This window comes from Gopherus flavomarginatus, chromosome 1, assembly GCF_025201925.1.
Source record: "Gopherus flavomarginatus isolate rGopFla2 chromosome 1, rGopFla2.mat.asm, whole genome shotgun sequence".
Taxonomy (NCBI): Eukaryota; Metazoa; Chordata; order Testudines; family Testudinidae; genus Gopherus; species Gopherus flavomarginatus.
Genome location: NC_066617.1, coordinates 344,745,372 through 344,759,407, shown reverse-complemented (window position 1 = coordinate 344,759,407; position 14,036 = coordinate 344,745,372). Strand labels below are relative to the sequence as shown.

The window sequence follows — 14,036 nt, the reverse complement described above, 5'->3', positions numbered from 1 at the left end:
TCCAGACTGCCAGATGCTTTTGAATGGACCCCAAAATCTTTATTTACTTATCATTGTTTTCTCTGGAGTCTGGACCTTGACGATACCTTGACCAAGAAATTTGGACCTTAACAAAAAATAGACTACTCTGCACTATATAATGCACCTTGGGGAGTTTTACCAGGGTGGCCTTGTGGTTATGGCACTAGTCTAAGATTCGGGAAGTCTGGGCTCAGTTCCTGACTTTGCCTCAGGCTTCCAGTGTGGCTGTAGGCAAGTCACTTGGTCTCTCCATCCTCAGTTCCCAACCTGTAGAACCTTGTGTCTTTAGACTGTAAGCTCTTCAGGGCAGAGACTGTTTTGTACTATGTTTGTACAACACCTGCACAATGGGACCCTGATTTAGGTTAAGGCCCCCAAATGCTACCATAATATAACTAATAATTGGTATGCATCGTTCTCATTTTACACACAGGATAGATTATGCATAAAGTGACTTGTCAAAGATCACAAAGCAATTCAATGGCAGAATCAACAATCGATTCCAAGTCACCTGATTCTCAGTCCTTTTCTCAGCTCACTAGAGCACAGCTGCTCCTTATGTAACATCTGAGTTCAAAGAGAAATGGCTGATTTACAAAGGTATCATTTGAATGTATTTGGATTTTATTTTTGTGGAGGGGGAGTTACCAATCTAAAAGCAGCACTTGAATCATTTACGTTTTAGACGTCACAATTTGCCAACAAATTTCAAAAGTTCTATGTGTGAAGTAATCTGGTTTCACTGGAAAACAGAGAGCAAGTCATCTTCCCAACTGGCTGAAAACAGTATCAACTGCTGTGCTTCAGAAGTTTTCCACCCAGCAACAAGATGATGTCAGTGGTAAAGGAAAGTGACCAATCAGAGGTGAGAATGAATCTGTCTGAGCAAAATCATAGCACTGTTTCCTAGCAAAGCGAGCTCTCCTGTGGAGTGCAAGGGCTCTTTGCACTTCCCTTGCACTTGCAGCATAGACAGGATGTCTCCAGACACTGAAAATGTACAAAAGAATGACCATACATTTGACATCATTTGCATCAAGACAAATAGGCATGGGGGTGGTAAGTGCTGATTCAGGCTTCTTAGCAAGCTGAGGTTTGCAGAGCACCCGGCAATGCGATAAACAGGGCTAAAAATATTTCTTTCGAATAGTGGTGTCTGTAAACAAAATATGCTGTGATATTATGCAACTCCTGGCAAGTTAACTGTGTTTCCATGCTCTTAAAACATGGTAATTAGATGTTTGCTCTCTTAGTGCCTCTGCAACATGAGTACTGTCCCCTGGCATTTATTTGTATATCAGTTGTATTTATTCTGTCTGAGCATTGCCAACCCTAAGGATTTAGAAATGAGTCTGCTCTTTAAAAAAAAAAAAAAAAAATTGGGGCTCTTACTTGCTGTCTGGCTTTTGAGCCTCTTGTGCTCACATTTTCAAGTTTTCTCCACAACTGTGAGGGCTAAAAATTATTATTTTAAAATGAAAGTTGAGATTCTTACAACCACAGGATTCCAGGAAGTGCAGCTTTTAAGAAAAGCAACAAAATCCTAAGACTCTAAAGAGCTGGCAACACAACCAAAACAGGAGCCCCGTTGCAGACAGCCACTGATCTCCGCAGCTTAAATAGACAAGGCAAAAGGCAGGAAAGGAAATAGATACAGAAGGGTGAAGTGACTTGGCCAAGGTCACAAAGCAGTGCAGTGGTGTTTGCCTGTCTGGTGTAGGTGAAGCAACTTACTGGTCAAGCAGACCCAGAGGGCAGAACTGGAGGCATGGCTAGGAGGCAAGCCAAAGGTGGGAATCAGGAGTTCAGAGGCAGGCAGGGTCTAGGGCTGCAGCAGAGGCAGCAAGGGCTGGGCAGGAAGCAGGTCTGGCATGGCTGTAGGTATGGGCTTAAATGGTGAGCTCTTGGTCCTTCTGTCCAATAAATAGGGCCCTACCAAATTCATGGCTATGAAAAACACATCACAGACCATGAAATCAGACCTTCCCTATGAAATCTAGCTATTGAAAGGGGGACAGAAGGGCAGGAGGTGGGGGCTCCTACTGTTCACCAGGCTCCAGCTGCTAGTCCACCACACTGGGGAGGGACAGGACTTCCCCTGCATGGCTGCTCTCCAGGGGGAATCAGACCCATCTCAGGGCACCTCTACTGGCCACAGGAAGGTCTGCAGTTGCTCTGCCTTTAGAAACTAGCTCTGAAGACAACGCAGAAGTGAGAGAACTCTGTGATCGTCCTCATGACCTCTTTTTGCTTTGAGACCCCCATGGTTATAACACCATGAAATTTCAGTTGTAAACATTTGAAAATGTGAAATTGAGAAATTTTAAAACCCTCTGGCTATGAAATTGACCAAAATGGACTGAATTTGGTAGGGCCCTACCTACCAATCAGGGAGTGCAGTCACTTAGTGTGGGTTTATTGGGCCCAGCAGAGCTTATTGGGCTGCCAGGGCACCTAGCCCAGAAGTTGCTGAGTTCTTGACAAGTGGCACAACTGGGAAAAGAATCAAGGTGTTCTGATTCCAGTCCAGTGCCCTCCACTAACTGTTAGACGTAACTGATTTTAATGAATGATGGCTCCATGTTCTTGCTTTGGTTATATTGTGAGATCTACCATATGTGACTGCCTGAGGGGGCCAGTGGAAAAGTCAGTTACCTACCAGAGATGGACATTAGCGATATTGTACTAGAAATCCTGGTGATACTGTGAAGTAGTTGTTTAAAGGTTGCATCAGGTATTTGTGTAAGAACTTTTCAAAACCCAATATTGTAAAGTGTTTTCATTATGTGGTTTTGTTTCAGTGAAAACAGTCAGGATTTAAACATTTCGGTTGTATCTCTTGCAACATGCATACTTTGAAGAAAACACAAGCACAGTTGGGTCCAAAGAACCATGTTTACTAAACATGTAGGGCCCAGCTACATCTATATGCTACTGCTCTGGCAAGATTTCTGGTAGCTTCTGAAAAATAAACAGTTAGGACCACAAAAGGGTTAAACTATTTGAAGGTATACTACTCAAATCCTGAACCCTACACTTCCTCTGTAGCTCTTACAATGCAAACACTGCTTTCCTAGGCATGCAAACCAGAAAATTAAATTCATTAGGCTACTTCTAAGCTGAATAAAATGTTAAAATATAAAGATTAAACTTCTTAATGAAAGCAAATTTATTTTTTACATGTGACCTCATTTTACTGTAAACTTCCCACTACATCAAGATTTGCAGTTTAGGACAGAAAGGTAACCTCCTTTAGTCCCCTCAGTGAAATTTTTAGCCATATTCTTTTTCCTATATGTAAATTGTCATGTACCAGAAGTGATCAGAGAACAAATACTTCTCTTCAGACTGGGCATATTTGCCTTTCCTTGTGCACATGCAGACCCCATGAACAAAAATTAGGGTGTGTCTTCACTCCAGAGTTCACGTAGGTCTGGGTATTTGGGTATGGGAATCCAGGTTTGAGCAGCTACTGTAACTGACATTGTAAGTCATAGATTCATAGACTCTAGGACTGGAAGGGACCTCGCGAGGTTATCGTGTCCAGTCCCCTGCCCTCATGGTAGGACCAAATACTGTCTAGACCATCCCTAAAAGACATTTATCTAACCTACTCTTAAATATCTCCAGAGATGGAGATTCCACAACCTCCCTAGGCAATTTATTCCAGTGTTTAACTACCCTGACAGTTAGGAACTTTTTCCTAATGTCCAACCTAAATCTCCCTTGCTGCAGTTTAAGCCGATTGCTTCTTGTTCTATCATTAGAGGCTAAGTTGAACAAGTTTTCGCCCTCCTCCTGATGACACCCTTTTAGATACCTGAAAACTGCTATCATGTCCCCTCTCAGTCTTCTCTTTTCCAAACTAAACAAACCCAATTCTTTCAACCTTCCTTCATAGGTCATGTTCTCAAGAACTTTAATCATTCTTGTTGCTCTTCTCTGGACCCTCTCTAATTTCTCCACATCTTTCTTGAAATGCAGTGCCCAGAACTGGACACAATACTCCAGTTGAGGCCTAACCAGCGCAGAGTAGAGCGGAAGAATGACTTCTCGTGTCTTGTTTACAACACACCTCTTAATGCATCCCAGAATCACGTTTGCTTTTTTTGCAACAGTATCAAACTGTTGACTCATATTTAGCTTGTGGTCCACTATGACCCCTAGATCTTTCTGCCATACTCCTTCCTAGACAGTCTCTTCCCATTCTGTATGTGTGAAACTGATTGTTCCTTCCTAAGTGGAGCACTTTGCATTTGTCTTTATTGAACTTCATCTGGTTTACCTCAGACCATTTCTCCAATTTGTGCAGATCATTTTGAATTTTTACTGTCTTCCAAAGCAGTTGCAATCCCTCCCAGTTTGGTATCGTCTGCAAACTTAATAAGCGTACTTTGTATGCCAACATCTAAGTCGTTGATGAAGATATTGAACAGAGCCAGTCCCAAAACAGACCCCTGCGAAACCCCACTTGTTATACCTTTCCAGCAGGATTTGGAGCCATTAATAACTACTCTCTGAGTATGGTTATCCAGCCAGTTATGCACCCACCTTATAGTAGCCCCATCTAAATTGTATTTGCCTAGTTTATCGATAAGGACATCATGCAAGACCGTATCAAATGCCTTACTAAAGTCTAGGTATTCCACATCCACTGCTTCTCCCTTATCCACAAGACTCGTTATCCTATCAAAGAAAGCTATTAGATTGGTTTGACACGATTTGTTCTTTACAAATCCATGCTGGCTATTCCCTGTCACCTTACCACCTTCCAAGTGTATGCAGATGATTTCTTTAATTACTTGCTCCATTATCTTCCCTGGCACAGAAGTTAAACTAACTGGTCTGTAGTTTCCTGGGTTGTTTTTATTTCCCTTTTTATAGATGGGCACTATATTTGCCCTTTTCCAGTCTTCTGGAATCTCTCCCGTCTCCCATGACTTTCCAAAGATAATAGCTAGAGGCTCAGATACCTCCTCTATTAACTCCTTGAGTATTCTAGGATGCATTTCATCAGGCCCTGGTGACTTGCAGGCATCTAACTTTTCTAAGTGATTTTTAACTTGCTCTTTTATCTTCTAAACCTACCCCTTTCCCATAAGCATTCACTATGTTAGACATTCCTTCAGTCTTCTCAGTGAAGACCGAAACAAAGAAGTCATTAAGCATCTCTGCCATTTCCAAGTTTCGTGTTACTGTTTCTCCCTCCTCATTGAGCAGTGGGCCTACCCTGTCATATCCATGTAGCTGCAGCCACACTGGCACTGCACTAAACCAGGGTAAGCACTAGGTTTTCTGGAAGCATATCCCAAGCATATTAGCAAGCTGTGCCACTCTATGAATTGTTTTTCAATGTATTGTGGATAAAACTTGTTGGTCCTTCCTGGACTCCTGTGTGGAACGGTTCTTAGTCAACCAACCCAGTAACCTAAAGCAACTCTGTAGCCTCCATTCCAGCTGGTAGCAAAGCATGGCTCCAGCTCAGGATGCTTTTTCTTCCCAGTAAAAAGGCTGTGACATTAATATGAAGTGTGACCGTATAGATCATTGTTGCAACCAAGGTCATATAGTGGCACCAAATCTTATACAAAGGAGATCAAGTAAGGAGTCTATCGAAAGGTTGTAATTTGCTGGTTAGTATTATGCTGTCTGTATGTGTATCATTTTTGTATTTGAAGTTATGAATATTGGCTATGTACTTGTATCTCAATGTGTTTGATTCTAAGTAGCACCAGTGAAGCATTTAGCCAGCTTATTGAGAAGGGACTCTTCAGATTAAGTGCCCAATCAAGAAACACTTAACTGACAATGGACCTTGGAAGACTCCAATCCACATCTAAGAGCCTTCCTGGGAACATTCAAGGTAGCATGTGAGCAATGGCTGCTCTACCTGTAAAGTGAGTCATGCATGGACATGTGACTTGCCCATGTGACTCCAAACTCCACCTTGCTGCTGTGATTTTCCTCAGTAAGAACAAAGGGGTATCCTTCCACGTGGCAGAGAACATAAAAGGCCCTGGAAAACCCTCCATTTTGTCTTCAATCCTGTTTCTTATCTCTGAAGAAACTTTGCTGCAAACTGAAGCTCTGAACAAAGGACTGACCAAGCTGTGGATGTACTCTAGAGACTTGATTTGAACCAGCAGTTTATTCCATCACTGCTACAAGCCTGAACCAAGAACTTTGCCATTACTGTATGTAATTGATTCCATTTAACCAATTTTAACTCTCGTTGATATTTCTTTCTTTTTTATGAATAAACTTTTAGATTTTAGATTCTAAGGATTGGCAACTGTGTGATTTGTGGGTAAGATCTGACTTATGTATTGACCTGGGTCTGGGGCTTAGCCCTTTGGGATTGGGAGAACCTTTTTTCTTTTACTGGGGTATTGGTTTTCATAACCATTCATCCCCATAAGGAGTGGTGTTGGTGGTGATGCAAGGGAATTGGAGTATCTGAGGGAATTGCTTGTATGACTTCTGGTTAGTCAGTGGGGTAAAACCGAAGTCCTCTGTTTGGCTGGTTTGGTGTGCCTTAATAAAGGACACCCAGCCTTGGGCTGAAACTGCTCTGCTCTAAGCAATTTGTTTTGAATTAATACTCTGTTATGTCCTGCCAGAGGCCGCATCGTTACAAGGGCATTAATGCAACACTCATTTCAAGTAAATCCAATAAGACAGGGTATGAGATGTGATGGAGGGCATTTCAGCAGAGGCTTGTTGCCATAAGAAGGGGGTGGCTTGTCTTGGTGGGGAGATCATGCAGACAGGGCAGAGCCAGCTGTGCAATTCCCCTATGCTGACCTGTAGTTATGTTGTAGGACTAGGGTTGTCAACTTGGTAATATTTAAAAATCAGACACTCCAGCAAGAGTGCTGGAACCTCCCCTGCCCCTTCCCCTCAAGGCTCTGGCCCACCGTGCCTCTTCCCTTGAGGCACCGCCCCAGCCACACCTCTTCCCCCATCGCTCGCTGCTTTTCCTCTCTCACACCCCTCTCCCCCCAGGTCAGGAGGGACTCGCCTACGGAGCTGGGACTGGGAGCCGCAGCCACCTGGCGCAGGTAGGAGGTGATACCAGCTGAGTAGAGACTGGCATGGGTGATGACCCAGTGCCTCCCTGCCTGCAGTAACCAGACTTTCCAGTCAAAAACCAGGCACCTGGCCACCCTATGTAGGAGGCAAGCATAGAGTGGTGGGATTACATCATGCAGACCTTGGATGACCAGCAATGGCTCTGGAACCTCTATATATTTAGAGGAGATAATTCCCCAGAGTCCTCATGCAGCATATGGTAAGAAATAGAAGGTGAACAGACTTCCTTTTGGGCCCAGTTTTATGGGGTTCTAACTGTCCTCGACTGCCAAGGAAGCAAGTAGAAACTGGGGACACTCAGCACTTTGCAGCATTAAGCAAAGCAGTTGGCAGGATCAATTCCTTAGAAAATCAGACGCTTACATTATGACATCTGTGACAGCAAGTGGGCATAATACAGGCACTAGGTCAAATTCTGCTCTTATTTGCAGCTTTGCAAATGTGGGAAATAAATCAAGATTCTCCCCGAGTAAGTGAGAGGAAAATCTAACCATTACTTTTATTCTGTTTTATGTGAAAAGCTCTGCGTGATCTCACTGGGCTCTGTCCCAGCAGAGCTGGTCCTTGAGGGGGGTCAGGCATTCACAGGCTCGGCTAAAGAGAATGCACTAGCCCAGATCCATCTGGGGATGAGTGATTGCCTAAGTAGTGAGGAAGTACTTAGTTACATTACAGAGTTTATGTGGGCTCAGACCAGAAAGGGCACAGGGAAGAAGCACCTGGGGAAAATACCTTTGGGGAGCTGGCTATGAAATTATTACTAGTTGGATCTCCCTCAAGAACAGAGCTCCCAGGGAGAGGGAAGTTTCTAGAGGAAGGCTTCTTGGGGTATCTGTTGAGGGAGCACCCCAGCAAAGGAAACTAAGGAAGAAGAGTGCTCCTAGAGGGGAATGGACGAGCTATGAATGCCAAGTCTCAGCAAAACCTAGTCCTTATGAAAAGACTTCACCAGGTAGCAGCAGGAGGGCCAAATCAGAGAAACTGATGTTGTTCTGACGAAGGGTTGTGAGGGTTGGTCCTCTGGAGACCTTGACCTAAGAAGAGAGACCCTTCTCCTAGTGATGACAAAAGCCCCGACTCCAGAAGAGGGTTCTATGTAAAGAGGACCTCACTTGTAAGGGACCTGGCTGTAAGAGGAGTTGATGGACTAAGGTTAACTCGGACCCTACCCCCCTCCAGCTAGAGATGCTGGGGTGGAGGCCTGTTTGTCTGATTTGCCTTTGGGCTAAACAGACTAGATCCCTGAAGAAGCACTGTTCAATATACATAAATCCCAATGAACTTATTGAAAGCCCCCCTGGGGAAACTGAGGTAGAGATGTAATTGTGGCACTACACTGGCTGCCAAGAGGTGCTTCTGGGATGAGGGCCCCCCCCATTACATGCACTCTCAGTTAACTGGTCTGGGGTCTCAATGTGCTGCTTCCATTAAATATATACATACACAAAAGCACCTTCAAAACCACCACAGGCTCTTGGGCTGATAGAAGTGAGGAAGGCTAAAAGAGAAGCCCATCCCCACTCAGATTTTAAAATGGTTAATTAAGCACTTGAAGGGTCTGAGTTGTACTTTAATTTCCTAATATTTTCTTCTCCAAAACAGAGTATAGTTTGTGTGTTTCTGGGACTGATAATGACTGGAAGCAGGCACATCTGCTGATGCAGCCTAATTGCTGTTTTGATCACCCAGCCATGACTGGGCATAAAAATATTGTCTGCCTATGCAAAAAAAAAAAAGCTTGTGACCCTGCAACCCAGAGATGGGCAATCTGTGCCAGACTGGGCCCGAATCACTGGATAAAATCTCCCTGTGCCCATCAAGTCATATGTAAAGCACTGTACATTTACATTGTGTCTTAATCTCTGTTTGTAAAGTCCCATGGCCTGTTCTGAAGAGTTTGACCTAAATTAGAGGAAGGAGGTCCGGTGCTTTAGGGTGGAAGTCTGGAGACCCAGGTTAGCCTGCTCTGCCCTGTGTGACCTTGAGCACGTATAGCCAAATAAATATCCCTTGTTTCAGAAATTGATACTAAATCTTATACTTCAGGATTTAAGCCAATCGGTCACTATTAGAGACTAAGATGAGATCTGATATGGGGGGCAGTATATCCTACATCCTACTGTGGGGTTCTTATACCTTTCTCTGAAGAATTCAGCACTGTCCACTGTTGGAGACAGGATACTGGACTAGATGGACTTTGGGTCTGATCCAGTGTGCAATTCTCACTCAGGCCAGGTCACAAACAGGTTTTGTACTGGTATAGCTCCACCCACCCATGACTGAAGAGGTGTTAATGGACCACTTCACCTTGATGGGTCCCTTGAAATGTGTTAATTATGCTAAACAATCTGTTCCACCTTGTGTTTAGCTGTGACACTCTGAAGAGAAGAGCTTGAAGCTTCTCTTTCACCAACAGAAGATGGTCCAAAAAAGAGAGTACCTCACTCACCTTGTCTAACATAGGCCTGGCCTTTGCTGGAAAATTAGGTCTGCATAACTAGTCACTTGGGGGTGTAAAAATTCACCCCCCTGCGCAGCATAGTTAAACTGACCTAAGTCTTCTGTCAACAGACCTATTGCCTCTTGAGGAGGTGGATTACTTACACTATGGACACTAGTTACACTGCCAGGAGAGAATCTACACTGAAATGCTGCAGCAGTGCATAACACACAAACTAGGGGTCACCCAATGAAATTTATAGGAAGCAGGCTTAAAACAAAAGGAAGTATTTCTTTACACAACGCATAGTCAGCTTGTGGAACTCCTTGCTAGAGGACGTTGTGAAGGCTGAGACTATAACAGGGTTCAAAAAAGAACTAGAAAAGTTCATGGAGGATAGCTCCATCAGTGGCTAATAGCCAGGATGGGCAGGGATGGTGTCCCTAGCCTCTGTTTGTCAGAAGCTGGGAATAGGCAACAGGGGATAGATCACTTGATGATTACCTCTTCTGTTCATTCCCTCTGTAGCGCCTGGCATTGGCCACTGTCGGAAGAGGGAATACTGGGTTAGATGGACCTTTGGTCTGACCCAGTACAGACGCTCCTATGTTATGCTGCTGTAGCATTTTTAAGTGTAGACCAGCCCTTAGAGGGCCAATTTGCCGATAATATAAAGGCAGAGGTGTAAATTACACAAAAAGTGGGTGTGAGTCTGTCAGTCTGAGAATCTAGTGGAAGTCCTAGGCCTCAATCTCCATCGAATTTTGTTTGCCTTCTGGTTTCTGAACAGTTAGGCTGTACTTGGGTCATATTTTTAAAGCTTTTTTGTGTAACTATGAGAACTAAAAATGTGCTTTGGGTGGGGGTGAGGGGAGAGGAAGATGATGAAAACTAGTTGATGGTCTCATATAATCATGACTTCAGGAACTGGGACCTTAACAAAAACATAAAATATTGCAAAACTTGCAATAAAATCTCAAGTTGGCAATACTGAGTTATGTGTATGCCATTCGTAAAAGATTCTATCTATTTCTATTTTAAATAATAGATCCCTACTGTGATGGGTTGGATCACAGAAACCCCCTTGGGAACTGCCAACTGATGTGCCAAGACTACTTCTGCCCCTGCTTTCCCTGCCAGCTTGGAACTCCAGCACCCTGTCTTGTTGAGCTAGACACGCCAGTGTGCTCCAACACAGACCCAGGGTCTGAACCACGTGTCCCAAAGCTGTAGACTTAGCTGAAAGCAGTTTAAGAAGTGTTCTTATCTTTAACACTCAGATGCCCAGCTCCCAATGGGGTCCAAACCCCAAATAAATCCATTTTACGCTGTATAAAGCTTATACAGGGTAAACGCAAAAATTGTTTGCCCTCTCTAACACTGATAGAGAGAGAGGCACAGCTGTTTGCCCCCCCCCCCAGGTATTAATACATACTCTGGGTTAATTAATAAGTAAAAAGTGATTTTATTAACTACAGAAAGTAGGATTTAAGTGGTTCCAAGTAGTGACAGACAGAACAAAGTGAATTACCAAGCAAAATAAAATAAAACACGCAAGTCTAAGCCTAGCACAGGAACAAAACAGAATACAGATAAAATCTTACCTTCAGAGATGTTTGAATAAGTTTCTTTCACAGACTGAACACCTTCCTAGTCTAGACACAATCCTTTCCCCTGGTACAGTTCTTGTTCCAGCTCAGGTGGTAGCTAGGGGATTTCTCATGATGGCTGCCTCTTTGTTCTGTTCCACCCACTTATATATCTTTTGCATAAGACGGGAATCCTTTGTCCCCCTCTGGGTTCCCCCCTCCTCCTTTTCAACAGGAAAGGACCAGGTTAAAATGGATTCCAGTTCAAGTGACATGATCGCATGTCACTGTAAGACTTCATTACCTACTTGCGCGCGCGCGCGCACACACACACACACACACACACACGTATACAGGAAGACTTACAAGTAAAACAGAGCCATCTACAGTCAATTGTCCTGGTTAATGGGAGCCATCAAGATTCCAAACCACCATTAATGGCCCATGCTTTGCATAATTACAATAGGCCCTCAGAGTTATATTTCATATTTCTACTTTCAGATACAAGAGTGATACATTTATACAAATAGGATGACCACACTCAGTAGATTATAAGCTTGGTAATGATACCATACAAGAGACCTTTTGCATGAAGTATATTTTAGTTACATTATATTCACACTCGTCAACATACTTTCATAAAATCATATAGAGTGCAACGTCACACTTATCCTGTTGTAGAATAAATACACTTAAATTAAACCTGAGCAACAGTGAAATCTGTATAACAGGATCTTAGCCAATCACCTATCCCCTTCATCTTCTAGGAAGCACACACTCAGCCTTTTCCAGAAACTCTGTTGAAAAGGTGTCTTTTGCAACATGCTTGGAAAGTCACCAAGAAAGACATGAACCAAGTACCAGGTAGAGACAGTCCCATCTAGCAGACTATCTCCCACATGACACAAAGCTGCTGTCTGAGATTTTGTGGATGCTGTAGTGGAGGAAAGGAACTTTCAGCACAGCATGTATTTAAATATTTGTTATGAGGTAATCACTCAGTCTCCAGACAAGACTTCTGTGCCTGGTGTTTTAGCTGTCTTTCAGTGGTCCACTTGCCTGAACCAGTGGTTTTCAACCTTTTTTCATTTGTGGACCCTTAAAAAATTTCAAATGGAGGTGTGGACCCCTTTGGAAATCTTAGACATAGTCTACAGACCACAGGTTGAAAACCACTGGCCTAAACCAATTGCACTCTAAAAAACTGATCCAAAGAGTGACCAGCTACCAGTTGAGCCAGTAACAACCAGAGATAGGCCTATGGTCACCGTGGTGGCCAGCAAATCCTGGACTGCCTCAGAAATTTCATCATATACCTGCAGATTGAAGTCAGCAAGAACAATCAATCTGTGCTAATGGCAATTCATTGATAGTGGAGGGAGGGAATTTAATCAGTTTGTGACATGAGCTGGCAGTGCAGCTGCTATCTGTACACTAAAAATAGCCCTGTCTTAATCCCATCCTAGGACTTATGTTTGAAATGGACACTCTGTCAGGTCCAGGTTTGGAAAGGGATGCATTTCAGGCAGGATGCAATACAACCACACCTCTTCCCTACTATAGCCCCCTCCCCCTTTAGTTTATATTGGAGTCTGAATACCTGCTGGTGACAATTGTGCCAAAACTGGCCCAGCAACAGCATCTAATCAGGTTTTGGTAATATATGCAAGGTCTCCTCTTTTATTAACTCAGCGTGTTTTTGTTTTTGCACCAACTGGGCATTAATCTTTGTGAACCAAAAGTTAGGATCCTTGTCTTCTGACAGCTTAACCTCCTAAGGGGGTGTCATGGTACAATTCCCCACTCTGAACCTTAGCGTCCAAAAGATGGGGTACCAGCATGAATTCCTGTAAGATCAATTACCAGCTCAGTACTTGTAGCGCTGCCACCAACCACGAATTCCAGTGCCTGGTACACTCTGGTCCCCCCAAAACCTTGCCCGGGGACCCCCAAGACCCAGTCCCTCTGGATCTTAACACAAGGAAAGTAAACCCTTTCCCTCACCATTGCCTCTCCCAAGCTTCCCCTCCCTGGGTTACCCTGGAAGATTACTGTGATTCAAACTCCTTGAATCTTAAAACAGAGAGGAAAATTCACCTTCCCCCCACCTTCTCTCTCCCCCTCCCAGACTCTCCCTGAGAGAGAAAGTAATCCTAACACAGAGAGAAAATTAACCTTTCTCTCCCCCTTCCCTCCTTTCTCCCCACCAATTCCCTGGTGGATCCAGACCCAGTCCCCTGGGGTCTCATCAGAATAAAAAAACAATCAGGTTCTTAAACAAGAAAAGCTTTTAATTAAAGAAAGAAAAACAGTAAAAATTATCTTTGTAAACGTAAGATGGAATATGTTACAGGGTCTTTCAGCTATAGACACTGGGAATACCCTCCCAGTCTAAGTATACAAGTACAAATTAAAATCCTTTCAGCAAAATACAAATTTGAACTCCTTCCAGCCAAATACACATTTGCAAATAAAGAAAACAAACATAAGCCTAATTCGCTTTATCTACCTAGTACTTACTATTCTGAGTACATAAGAGCCTGTATCAGCCTATATCAGAGAGATTGGAGAGAAACCTGGTTGCACGTCTGGTCGCTCTCAGAACCCAGAGAGAACAACAACCAAACACTAACAGCACACACAAAAACTTCCCTCTCTCAAGATTTGAAAGTATCCTGTCCCCTGATTGGTCCTCTGGTCAGGTGACAGCCAGGCTTACTGAACTTGTTAAGCCTTTACAGGCAAAAGAGACATGAAGTACTCCTGTTCTATTAACCCTTAACTATCTGTTTATGACAGGGGGTGAGACCACAGGTGCAGAAATTAAACATCTGGTTCTTGGCTTATCCCATTTCCTTATAAATTTACTTCCTTGTCTCCCCTGCCACCTACCA

General features: G+C 43.5%; 1 long non-coding RNA gene across 2 annotated transcripts; it reads left to right on the top strand.

The window, feature by feature from the left end:
• Positions 1-916: 916 nt before the first annotated feature.
• LOC127046017 (uncharacterized) lies at positions 917-6,303 on the top strand. Of its 2 annotated transcripts, none has more exons than XR_007772895.1 (2): positions 917-1,080; positions 5,751-6,303. It is a non-coding gene; the product is annotated as an uncharacterized LOC127046017 (long non-coding RNA). The 2 variants fall into 2 exon arrangements; XR_007772896.1 differs by having other exon boundaries at positions 5,748-6,303.
• Positions 6,304-14,036: the final 7,733 nt, after the last annotated feature.